The 13,352-nt window shown below is 45.0% G+C and overlaps 1 pseudogene; it reads right to left on the reverse strand.

Moving 5' to 3' along the window:
* Positions 1-13,352, reverse strand: part of LOC122457848 — a 118,941-nt pseudogene that overhangs the window by 45,151 nt on the left and 60,438 nt on the right.

Genomic DNA, 13,352 nt, shown 5'->3' on the forward strand with positions numbered 1-13,352 from the left:
TTTCACAAACACTTAATCTATTTACATTAGACTGGCTAACTATTTGCAAGTACCTATAGATGAGAAAGAGAGCCATGAAGGAACACAGGAAGCGCCAATTCCATCACAGTCAGTGAGACAAAACAGAGAGGGAGTTGGAGCAGCCCTGCCCTTTATACTCTTCAGCTGTGAACACAAAGACACAGTGCACATATACAACCCCAACACTAATTATAGCAAAAATCTTCAACTCTTGTGCACTGGTCACACGTACACTTACAATGGAATGTATATGTCTGCAATCACTTCAAGGAGAACCATTACTGCAATGTGCTCTGTTCCACTATAAAGGGAGAAGGGCCCATAATCACTTGCCATTCTTGGGTTCCAATGCAAACTCCAAAACTAATCTGCAAAACAATTGATATCAGGTCAAATGTGGAATAAGGAGCCAAAAAATAGAGAGAAAAAACAAAGGGAAAATATCACAGGTGCAAGTCAGAAAAGACTCCTGAATTTAATTGATTCTTCAAAAAAAGGAAGCCTAATAGCCATGTCAAAAGGAAGGGTAGAGGAGTTAGTGACTGAACATGAGAACAATTTCAACTGTCATTCTGTGCTTCCTATATAATATGCAATGTAGATGAAGGACCATCCTGTCTCATGTGCACCAGGGGCAACCAGCCCATTTAAGAAAAACAAACACCTATTCTCCAAGATGACTATGATAGGGTGTATAGACCCCACTGATGAGGATGGTGCCAGAGAGGTGGTGGGGGAACGGCTAGCCCTACCCTTCCGGCCTTGGTAAGGAGAAGGTCTTTTAAAGGGAGGAAACTGCAATCAGCTGAACGGGGAAGATTGCCCTAAATAGGAAGCTGCTGGAGTGACTCCTGGAGCCACAGGGGGAACTTCCATCCAGCAGACCTTCTCCCCGACCTTGTGGGCAGTGCAGCAAACTTTCACGGTAAACTGGACAGAGTAAGCCTGACTCAGCAGCCCAGCCAGAGAGATTTCTCAAAATTCACTACACAGGCGCTGTATTGTTTGGCAGTGCTGTGGACCTTCCTTCCCCCCATGAGGGGTCCTGGGAAGGGGAAACTCTCAAGTGCACTTGGGCACTTAACTTTCCTTTTGATTCCCCCATCCGGAGAGAGTCTCCTTGCAAAACCTAAGGAACTGGGGCCTGGATTGGAGCCACCCAGTGTAAATAACTGGGTGCGGTCAGATTCTCCCACCATCTGAGAGAAAAACCTTAGGGGATTCCTTTACAATGACCTTATCAAAAGATACAATTGTTGTATTACAAACTTTAAAACCAAGCACTACTCACGGGCCTCCTCCGGAGCATTTGCAAACACAGCCTCTAGCTGTACTGTCTTATCATCATCATGAGGGAAGCCAAGAGAATGGCCCATCTCATGTGCAACAAGGATTGCATCATAGAGCATTGATATATCTCTTGCCTGTATACAATTAAACAAAACACAAAGACAAGAAGGAGTTATGAATTATGTATGAACATAAAAAGCCAAATTTTAAGAGCTGTGTGATTCCATTTGCAAACATAAATCTAGAACACTGCAGAACCCCAGAAGAGAACTTTCAGAGTGAAGGAATAATTTCTTCACACTGCCCTCTGAGATCCTTCTAAGAGGAGGGAAAATGAACCACTCACAAGTGATATGTCTAGCTCTGCCAAGGCATAGAATTTTACCCAATAATTCCTACATCAAGTCCATAACTTCTGGTTATGCTAAAGCATTTCTTTTATAAGGACATCAATTCCTGATTTAAAGACTCCATGTGATGAAGAATCCAACATTTAGCAAGTTGTTCTAATGGTTAATTAACTTCACTGTGCCTTATTTCCCATCCAAATTCATCCAACCTCAGATTCCTTTCTTTCATAAGCTAAATAGATTGAACTTTTAAAATCTCTCCCCCGAAAGCAGGTTTTTCAGACTGAATCATTCTTATACCTCATCCGAACAACTTCCAATTTTTTATCATCCATGTGAAGGTCATGGGGAAGACGGAAAGTACAGACCCCTTGTTTGGAAGATTAGAAGGAAGAACTTAGTCCTAATGGATCACTGATACCAACTTCAGAAGAGATAAGAGTAGGTAAATCATTTTTTCTATTGCTTCCATAACTTGGTTGGTTGTAATACTTTTAAATAATTGCACAGGACACAGACCTATGGGATTCTTGATATCATACTGGTGAGAGTAAGGACTAAGGCAGAAAATATGGTTTAATTTTTCCTCACTTTGGACAGTGCCTGAATATTTACTTGTAAAAATTATCAAGTGGCACAGTGTTCCCTAGGAAGCTATTATAACAAAAACACTGAGCTCTGGGTGCATCAGCTAGGGAAATAGGTCTCCAGCTTTAAATTTGTTAGTCTCTAAGGTGCCACCGGTACTCCTTTTCTTTTTGCGAATACAGACTAACACGGCTGCTACTCTGAAACAGGTCTCCAGCTGAGTCACTTTCAGTTCAGGGTGCATCACAGTTCCAAAATTACTGACCCTCTTCAGGGTCTTCAATCTTCTTTCAGAGACTGGTTCAACTCTCTCTTGGGGAGTAGGCAACTCCCTCTGTGGCTGGTGTGGAAGCCCGGGCCCGCCACTTCTCTGGATCCCAAGGCAGGCACCCTATAAATAGCAGCTGCCTGCTTGCTCCTCTGGCTCCAGACAGCAATTGACTCACTCTGTTACTTCAGCTCCTTTTATATTGGCCGGCTGGGCCAGGGTTGGCTGCTTCCCTGCAGCCTCTCTAGGCCACTTAGAGCACTCACCTTCTCTACTCCTTACTGGGATAGGGTATGGCAGGACCACGAGGCCTCCAGCAGGGGGGCTCAGTGCCTGATACACCCCATCACAATGATGATATAATACCTTGGCTTATAAAGTTTGCAGATGGCTAGGGCCCTACCAAATTCAAGGTCCATTTTGGTCAATTTCAGGGTCATGGGATTTTTTAAAATTGTTAATTTCATGATTTCAGCTATTTAAATCTGAAATTTCATGGTGTTATAATTCTAGGGGTCCTGATCCAAAAAGGAGTTGTAAAGGGGGTCACAAGGTTTTTGAGTGGGGGGAGGTTGTGGTACTGCTATCCGTACTTCTGTGCTGCTGCTGGCAGCGGCGCTGCCTTTAGAGCTAAGCAGCTGGAGAGCAGTGGCTGCTAGCTGGGAGCCCAGCTCTGAATGCAGAGCCGCCGCCAGCAGCAGCACAGAATTAAGAATGGCATGGTACGGTATTGCCACACTTACTTCTGTGCTGCTGCCTGCAGAGCTGAGCCCTCAGTCAGCAGCCGCCATTGTCCGGCCACCCAGTTCTGAAGGCAGTATTGCCACCCTCACTTCTGCACTGCTGCTGGCAGAGGCACTGCCTTCAGAGCTGGACACCTAGCCAATAGCTGCTGCTCTCTGGCCACGCAGCTCTGATGTGAGCACAGAAGTAAGGGTGGTGACACTGTGGCTCCCCTAAAATAACCTCATGACCTCCCTCCCACACAATCCCCATTTGGGTCAGGACTCCCAATTTGAGAAATACTGGTCTCCCCCATGAAATCTGTATAGTATAGGTAAAAGCACACAAAAGACCAGATTTCACCAGGGGAGACCAGATTTCATGGTCTGTGACGTGTTTTTCATGGCTGTGAATTTTGTAGGGCCCTACAGATGACATATTGGCAGGGAAGTAAATAATGAGGTAGACAGAAAGAAAAGGAGTACTTGTGGCACCTTAGAGACTAACAAATTTATTAGAGCATAAGCTTTCGTGAGCTACAGCTCACTTCATGGAATGCATCCGATGAAGTGAGCTGTAGCTCACGAAAGCTTATGCTCTAATAAATTTGTTAGTCTCTAAGGTGCCACAAGTACTCCTTTTCTTTTTGCAAATACAGACTAACACGGCTGCTACTCTGAAACCTGTCATTAAATGAGGTAGACAGATTACTGTTGCAAAGAGATCTGAATCACCTGGTTAAATGATCACAATCCAACCAAATGTGTTTTAATACAACCAAATGTAAGATAGCACTTCTGAGAAAGATGAACAAAATGCATGTTATTCTTACAGGATGGAAGTCTTTATCTTGGAAAGCAGTGATTAAGAGAAGGACTTGGGGATCATCAAAGCTAATCACCTCAATGTGAGCTGTGAGTGCAATGCTGTAGCAAAAGGGCTAATGCAATCCTTGAATGTACGTAAAGAAGTGTAGGAGAAAGGGACATGAGGACATGGTATAAGAGGCCTGGTATGAGACCTGAGGCCTGAACTAACGTAGTAGTCAAGTCCTGCTAATATAAAGCAAATTTAGCAAAAATTAGGCTGTGAGCAGAAGTCAAGCTCTGTCTGCGTGCAACCTCACAGAACCTGGCAAGAACAGGGCTGGTATTGCAAAAACACACACATTCCTGAGAAGTACTAGGCACAGGATACTCATGCAAGTACATTCCAGAAGGGTGGTACCAGAAGACATCCTCCCCAAAAATAAACAGGCACATGTTGATCTCTCTTAAAAATAAGGTCAAGATGACAGCATAATGGAAAGAGATGTTTTGATCAAATCAACATGTACAAAGTAAAGGATGGTAACTAACCATGTCAGAGGGGCAATACATAACTTGTTTCTATCACAGTATAAAAAGGAGCCTCAGAGGGAGAATCTTTGGCCAGCCAAGAGGGGAATGGAAAGTCCTGTCATTCACTGAGTTGAGTTCATTGTAACAGGCATACATGTGTAAGTGTACCTGTAACCACAGAGCCAGGGCATTAGGACTATGCTTCATTGACAATAAACCTGGTCAGGCATCTTTGCTACTGAAATGGGTCTGTGGTCTTATTGGGCGGTTCGATTGAGGTCTGCCGTGTTGGCTATCTGAGCAGGGCTGGCACGGTACACAGAAAGAACACACACACACACAGCCAATGAATAACAACAAGAGGAATATCAAGCACAACTAGAAAAGTGATCTTGCCCTTGTACACAGCGTTGTTAAGACTACTACTAGAATAGTGTGGCCAGTTCTGGTTCCACACTTCAAGAAAGTTGTGGAAACACTAGAGACAGTTCAAATAAGGGCCACAAAAATGAACCAGAGGCTACAAAAAAATCTGAGATACTAACCTTTCTGTAACTGTTTTTTTGAGATGTGTTGCTCATGTCCATTCCATGTTAGGTGTGCATCTCAGTGGTATCTGTGGTGCCGGCACTAGCATGCTCATGTGCCAATATAAGGGGCTTGGCCGGCTCTGCACAGTCTCAGTTCCTTCTTGCTGGCTAACTCTTAACAAAAGACAGGAGGGTCAGTCATGGAATGGACTTGAGCAACACATCTTGAAGAACAACAGTTATGGAAGGTTAGTAACCATTTTTAATTCTTCCAGTGTTTGCTCATGTCCACTCCATGTTAGGTGACTCCCAAGCGGTATCTTTGGTGGGCTCGGAATTCATAGACATGCATATTACAACACTGCTCTACCAAACCCAGCATCATCTCTAGCCTGCTGGGTGATGGCGTAGTGGGATGAAAAAGTATGCATTGATGACCAAGTTGCTGCTCTACAAATATCCTGAATTAGGACTGGGCCAGAAATGCCACTGAGGAAACTTGAGCTCTCGTTAAGTGGACAGGGAAGATGGCAGGAATTGGGGACCACCTGCTCATAACACAAGTGAAAGCAGGACATGATACATAATGAAATTCTTTTGGCTGAAATTAGCAGGCCTTTCATCCTATCTGCTATTGCCACAAAGAGCTGCATGGACTAACGGAATGGTTTGGTCCTTTCTATATAGAAGGCCAGGGCCTGTCTAATGCCCAGTGTGTGGAGATGCTGCTCCTCCCTATTCTTGTGCTGTTTCAGGGAGAAGCCTGATTACTATGGAACTATGGAACCACCTTCAGGAGGAACACGGTGTGGGGGTGAAATTGTGCCTTGTCCTTAAAGAATAATGTATCTGGGGTTCTGATGTTAGGGCCCTATATCTAGGAGATCCTACTAGACGAGGTAATCACTACCAGGAAGGTGACCTTCCAGGAGAGGTATGACAAGAGGCACGATGCTAGTGACTCAAAGGGAGGGCCTGTGAGTCTTGACAGGACCACATTAGATTCCACAGTGGAACAGGTTCACGAATCTGCTGGTATAGTTTCTTTAAGGCCTTGAGGAAGTGAATGGACATTTCATGAGTAAAAAATGGACCTACTGGACTGGAACACTGGAGGATGGAAAGCAGAAATGGCTGCTAGGTGTACCTTGATTAAATGACTAGGCCCTACTGTTTCAGATGAAGCAGATACTCCAGCATGGAGTGAAGAGGTAACTTAGCAGGTGAGAGGCCTTGTTGGGATGATCACATGGAGAAACGCTTCCAATTGATGAGGTAAGTCGCTCTAGTAGATTGTTTTGTAGTACCTAGCAAAACCTGGTGGATTTCCTTCGAATAGGCCAACTCCACTGGGTTTAACCTAACCATGAAGCTTTGTTGCAGTCAGTGGAGGGCCTTGAGATTCAGCTGGAGCAATTGGCCATGATTTTGTGAGATCCAATCTGGGAGGGGATGGAGCGACATCTTCATTGCTACTGAGAGGTACAATAACATGCCAAACCAGTGATGGCATGGCCATGCTGGGGCTATAAGAACAATTTTACTTTGAGTAAGACTTGCATGAGAGGAATGGGAGGAATTGCTTAGAACAGGTGCTTTGACCAAAGGAGCAGGGAGACATTTGTGAGTGAAACCAAGCTGCGCCCACATAGAGAGCAAATTCCTGTTTTGTTTGGTTGAGAACAGGCCTATAAGGGGAGTCCCCCACAGCTAGAAGATGGTCTTGGCTATATTGGGATAAAGGAACCGCTCATGGTGAGAGGAGAAAAATCTGCAGAGGTGATCTGCTACATTGTTCCAGGCTCCCATATGAGATTAAGGATCCTGAGGTTTGGGGACCAATGAAGAGAATGGTCAAGCCTACCACCTGGGGGTCCCTCCGCCAATCTAGTGAGGTGAAGACCTGGGCAGGAACTGTCAGTACAAGTCCAAATGATGATGGTTTGGTGAGTGTACTGAGGCCAGCCACACTTGAAGTTGTCCAAGGTGCAGTCTCATGTGCTGTACTATGTTATGTGCATGCTGCCAAATTGTCTGAGGCAGAAATGGGCTGTTGTGACACAGTAGGCCTTGACCCCAAGAAATCGAGCATGACATCTATAAACTCTATCCTCTGAATGGGGGTGAGTGTTGGATTTCTGCTCATTTATCAGCAGGCCAGTGCTTGAAAGGTAGATTGCACCTGAGAAATCTTCTGTGGCCCCAAAATATGTAGATGTGAAAATAGGCATCTTTTAAGTTGAAAGTGGCCTACCAATCCCCTGGATCAAGGGAGGTAACAATAAAGGCCAGAGAGACCATGCATAACTTCAGTTTCTTGACATAACTGCTGAGGAAATGCAGGAGTACAATAGTCTGAGACCCCCTTTGGTTTTTGGGATTAGGAAATAATGGGAGAAAAACCCTTTCCCTCTCAAGCTCTGAGGTACCTCCTCCACGGCCCCTACCTGGAGGAGGGATTGCACTTCCTGGGATAAAAACTGATTATGAGAAGGGTCCCTGAAGAGGGACAGGGAGGGGGATGGGAGGGAGGGATGGAAATAAACTGGAGAGTGTAACCTTCCTCCACTGTACTCAGTACCCAGTAGCCGGAGGTGACGAGTGACCATGCGAGGCTGAAGCAGGAGAGATGGTTTGAAAACAAAAATGGGGCAGGACCTAGTAGAGGAACTGGTATAACATCCTTGGGAAACTCATCAAAAGTTCTGCTCGGGGCTTCCCGAGTATCTGGGAGGACGCAGTAGCGAGGCTGAAGTGAGCGGGGGCAGATGTCTGTGTTTATAATCCTCATTTTGCTTCTTAAACAGGTCAGGGCATGGTGGAAGAGCTGAGAAGTGAACCGGTTGTTGAGGCCTGAAGTGTTTTCTCGAAGGCACTGGGGCATATAGACCCAGGGACTTGAGGGTGGCTCTAGAATCCATCAGGCCATGAAGCTTCACATCTGTTTGTTTGGAGAAGAGAAAAGTGCATTCAAACAGAAGGTCCTTATGGACTGTTGGACGTCCGTTGGTAGATCTAAGAACTGGAGCCAAGAACATATGCACTTGACTCCTGCAGAAGCCAGGGTTCTAGCAGCCGAAAATGCTGCATCCAGGGTGGCCTGTATGGACGCCTGCTCTGAGCTAGACTTCCCTTTCTCCACCAGAGCTGAGAATTCCTATCTGGACTCCTGGAGAAGACAATCCTTCAATTTCATCATCGACTCCCAGACATTAAAACAGTGTCTTCCCAGCAATGCCTGAAGGTTGGAGATGTGGAGCTGTAGACCGCCTGTAGAATAAATCTCTCTCCCAAAAAGGTCTAGTCTCTTTGCATTCTTTGCTTTGGGAGTCACTCCTTGCTGTCCGTCTGTCTCTCTGATTGGCTGCCGAGACCACCAGGAACCCCAGAGTGGCATGGAAGTACAAGTAGTCATAGCCATGGGCAGGGAAAAAGTACTTCTTTTAGGCCCTTTTTGCAGTGGGAGGCAGGGAGGACAGGGTTTACCACAAGGCTTCAACTGGTACCATACCTCATTGAGGGGGAGGGTCACCTTTGACAGGCCTGCCTCGGACAAGATATCAACCAGGCTATGGGAGGATTCTTTGACTACCTCCACTTCCAACCCAAGGTTCAAGGCCACTCTATTCAACAGCTCCTGGTGAACTGCAATATCATTGTAAAGGGGAGATACACGTGCCCCAGACACTGCCTCATCCAGGCAGGAGGAAGAAGAGGCCTGGACCAGCAGGGGGTCTGCCTCCTCTTCTTCTGCACTGCCTGCGTCCCAGAGATCTAGGTCCTAAGATTTGGTACTGGGCTTGGTAGCAGAGTCTGGGTCACGCCCTGATTGTAGGGATGGGGGGCACTTTTCTTTCCGAGTCTATGGAATAAAAGTGTCTGGAAGAGGGCCTTGCATAAGTACTCAGCAATATCCCTGTGCATGGGTCCATCCACTAGTAGGGCTGCCCAGGGGGGACCTGGTAGTGGTTCCTCATGTGGGAATATGACTCCATCTTCAAGTCAGACAATGAGCTTTCCTCCTGGGACTATGGAGGAGCGGTACCTATCAGTGCAAAGGAATGGTGCCGAGGTGGGAAGACCTGAGTCAAGGGGGCCAGTACCAAATGGGAGCCCAGGACTGCATGCTCCCTTCTGCTCATCGGTACCAACACCGTTGACTTTGTACCGCTGGCAACGGTGGTACCAAAAGCCCCACCAGGTTCCTGGCCACAATAAATGCCTCCAGGGTAGACGTTACCATGATCCTGCTGGTGCCATATTGCCCCTCCAGTGTCGAGGGATGATCCGGGATGTGACTCAATGGAACCTGCTTACAAAGTGGAGTCTGAGGTGTCACACTCAGAGTGAGAGCAGAGGAGTGGCCAGACTCAGGTCGCACTCCACTGAATTCCCCGTACTTGGGTCTCTTCAGATTCAGGGAATGTTTTCTCTCAGCCAGCTTCTTCTTATATTTTTTCTTTGGCACCGATGAAGAAGAACAATGCAGAGAGTCTTTCATGGCAGGAAAAGCACTCTACACCGATGCTGAGTTAATGGGTACCAAATCGGACTGGCTCACCTCCAATGGGGGATGGAGTGCCACCTCCATCTTCGTCTTATGCGGCAGTCAAAAAAGCTAACAGAATGTTGGGAATCATTAGGAAAGAGATAGATAATAAGACAGAAAATATCGTATTGCCTCTATATAAATCCACAGTATGCCCACATCTTGAATACTGAGTGCAGATATGGTCACCCCATCTCAAAAAAGATATATTGGAATTGAAAAAGGTTCATAAAAGGGCAACAAAATGTTTAGGGGTATGGAACAGCTTCCATTTGAGGAAAGATTAATAAGACTGGGACTTTTCAGCTTGGAAAAGAGACTACTAAAGGGGGATATGATAGAGGTCTATAAAAGCATGACTGGTGTGGGGAAAGTAAATAAGAAAGTGTTATTTACTTCTTCTCATAACACAAGAACTAGGGGTCACCAAATGAAAATAATAGGCAGAAGGTTTCTAACAAACAAAAGGAAGTATTTCTTCACACAACACAGAGTTCACTGTGGACCTCTTTGCCAGAGGATGTTGTGAAGACCAAGACTATAACAGGGCTTAAAAAGGAACTAGATAAATTCATGGAGGATAGATCCATCAATGGCTATTATCCAGGATGGGCAGGGATAGTGACCCTAGCCTCTGTTTGCCAGAAGCTGGGAATGGGCAACAGGGGACAGATCACTTGATGATTACATGTTCTGTTCTTTCCCTCTGAAGCACCTGGCATTGGCCACTGTCAGAAGACAGGATACTGGTGTAGATGGATCTTTGATCTGACCCAATATGGCCATTCTTATGTACTTTGGGCTTGAAGTCCTGACAGACCTGGCAGCAGTCCGTGATATGAATCTCTGCCAGGCACTTCAGACAGCTGAAGTGTGGGTCACTCACAGGCATGGCCTTGCTGTAGGAGGCACATGGACCAAGGCATGCCGCAGTACCGGGTATGGACAAAACTCTGCTAGCAGGGCAAGAAGTGCCAACTAACTATATATAATTAATCCACAACAGTCCAAACTGAGAAAATAAAGAACTGGGATAGCAAAAACAGGGACAAGGACTAAACGAGTGTGTAAGAGTTTGCTGAAGTAAGCGGAGCTGTTCCAGGGACCGTTATGGGCAGTAAGAAGGAACTGAGAAGGTGCAGAGCCAGCCGGCCGGGCCCCTTATATCGGCGCATGAGCATGCAGCACCAGACATGCTATAGCCGCTGGTGACTGTGCAAATGGCATGCATAACCTGGAATGGATATGAGCAAGCACTCAAAGAACAACAAATTTTATAATGTGAGGCTTGAGGAGCTCAACTTATTCAGCTTACTGATGAGATGGTTGAGAGCTGACTTGATTGCTCCATATAGCTTTTTACAAACTGTGACACACTGTATCTCAATATAGCCCCCTGTAACCCCCATATACATCATTCCTATAGGGTTGTGATATTTTATACAAAGCACACATGTAAGGTATAATATGAAAGGTCATGAGCTGCTGAAACCTGTTGTTCTGTCCATATAGATATATCATTAGCGTGTATAAAGTTAAGAAATTTTGTTGTATGGTTGTCACTGAAATAGGCTGTACATTTGCTAATGACATACAAAGGACCCCCACCCAGGAGGATACTCCATGACTATTAATCAGCAGGGGTGTTGTGATTAAGGGATTTACAATTCAGTTGTGTCCAAATCCACACAATGGAGACTTACTTGATCACTGTGACTCAACAAAGCCCACCAGGCATGTGAACACTGTTACTCAGCAAAGCTCACCGGGACATGTCTGGGCAAGCGTCTCCCAGGTACATGGATTGAGGGTATAAAATAAAGAACAGTCGCAGCATGTTTTGGCCTTTCTCCTCCCCCACGTATGCTGGAAGCAACAAGCACGCCGAGAAGACGAAAACGTTAATAGAGGAGGCTGGTCCAGACTTCATGGAGAAGTCTACATATTAATGACTGTAATATCCAGTGGGGTGAGAAAATTGCAGATCTACATGCTGCCTTGTGTAATAATGTCTAAGATTTAGATTGTGCATTTAGCTTTTGTTTTCCTTGGTAACTATCTCTGACCTTTTTATGCCTACCACTTATAATCACTTACAATCTATCTTTCTGTAGTCAATACATGTGTTTTATATTTTAACTAAAACAGTGTATTTTGCTTGAAGGGCTTGAGAAACCTCAGCTCAGGTACAAAAGCTGGTGCATGTCCTCACCATGTTGAAGGAGAGGTGGATGGGTAATAAACTTATACTGGTCAGGCTTTTGACAAGGGCAGGACAGTATAGCTCTGGAGTGCAAGGCTGGGGAGCTGGGGGGAATTCCTTGGAGCCTGTCTATTGTTATTTCATGAGCAGCTGGGAGAAGCATTCATAAAACTCAGCTGGGTATGTCCCTGCTGTTCAATACCTGTGTAAGTGCAGTACTCGCCAGAGGTTTGCACCCTAAACAAATTGAACCTTGAAATAAGATGCAATTTCCAGGCCTAAAGGGCAATTAAACATCTTACCATCGCTTGGACTCTTTAAAATCAGATTAGAGATCTTTCTAAAAGATATACTCTAATCAAGATTCTGGGAGAGATTCTACAGCCCTTGTATGTGGGTAGTTGCCTGGATGGTCATAGTGGTCCCTTCTGACTCTGAAATCTCTGAATCTATGAATCCTTTTTTCATAACCTCTCTTCATAAGCCATGGAGAACAGAAAGCTCTGCATTACCCTCAACATGCTCATAACACTTGAAGCTCTGCATTAGGACAAGTAATATAATCAAATTGAATGCTTCAGGGTTTCAGCTGGTTGTTTGCAGGGGTCAGGAAGGATTTCCTCCTGCCCCCAATATGCAAAATTGACCACATGTACTCTGGGTTTTTTCCCACTTTCCTCTGAAGCATCAGAGAGTGTATACAAATAGCCACAGCTGGAGATGAGACACTGGATGGGTGGATCAGGACTTTGAGGAGTCCTCATTCTTAGATGATTGACTGGTATGCCTTGTTCATATGCTCAGGGTCCAACTGATTACCAGATTTTAGGGAAGGAATTTTCCCCCAGATCTGCTTGGCACGTTTGGGGTTTTTTCCCTCCTTCTTCTGCAGCATGGGGCATGGATCACATGCTGAGATCATCTAGGCATAGCTCACCTAGTCATTTCCCTGCCATTGCAGGAGCCCTGGTGGTACTTTGGTGTCTCCTGTTCTCTGCCTGTGGCACACAACAATTAAGTCATCTAAGGACTGAAAGGCTTTGGTCTGACTAAATTCATTGGGCTTTATCTAGGGATAAGTGGATGAAAGCTAATGCCTTGTGATATACAGGAAAGCAGTCTAGATGATTTAATAGTTCTGGGCTTAAGTACTACAAAACAATCAATTATTAGCATAATGTTAGTGGAGAAAATATTTACATTAATTAAAATATCAATTTTTGAAGTGTACATACTGCGGACTATATTTCACATACATTGACAACAGCTGCTAAGGGAGTTCTAGTGCACAGATGGTTTCCAAATGAATATCCAAGAACCCCTCAATATCTTCCACCCCTATAATACAAAATACAGTAAACGATACAAAATATTGAATTGATATTAAACTGTTCTCTATAGCTGTAAATAAATTCAGTCTAAGTAAAAGAATGATATATAAGATCTGTATTTAGATCTATAAGAAAACAATTTGTTCTTGTAAATACGTC

Source organism: Dermochelys coriacea, chromosome 1 (assembly GCF_009764565.3).
Source record: "Dermochelys coriacea isolate rDerCor1 chromosome 1, rDerCor1.pri.v4, whole genome shotgun sequence".
NCBI lineage: Eukaryota > Metazoa > Chordata > Testudines > Dermochelyidae > Dermochelys > Dermochelys coriacea.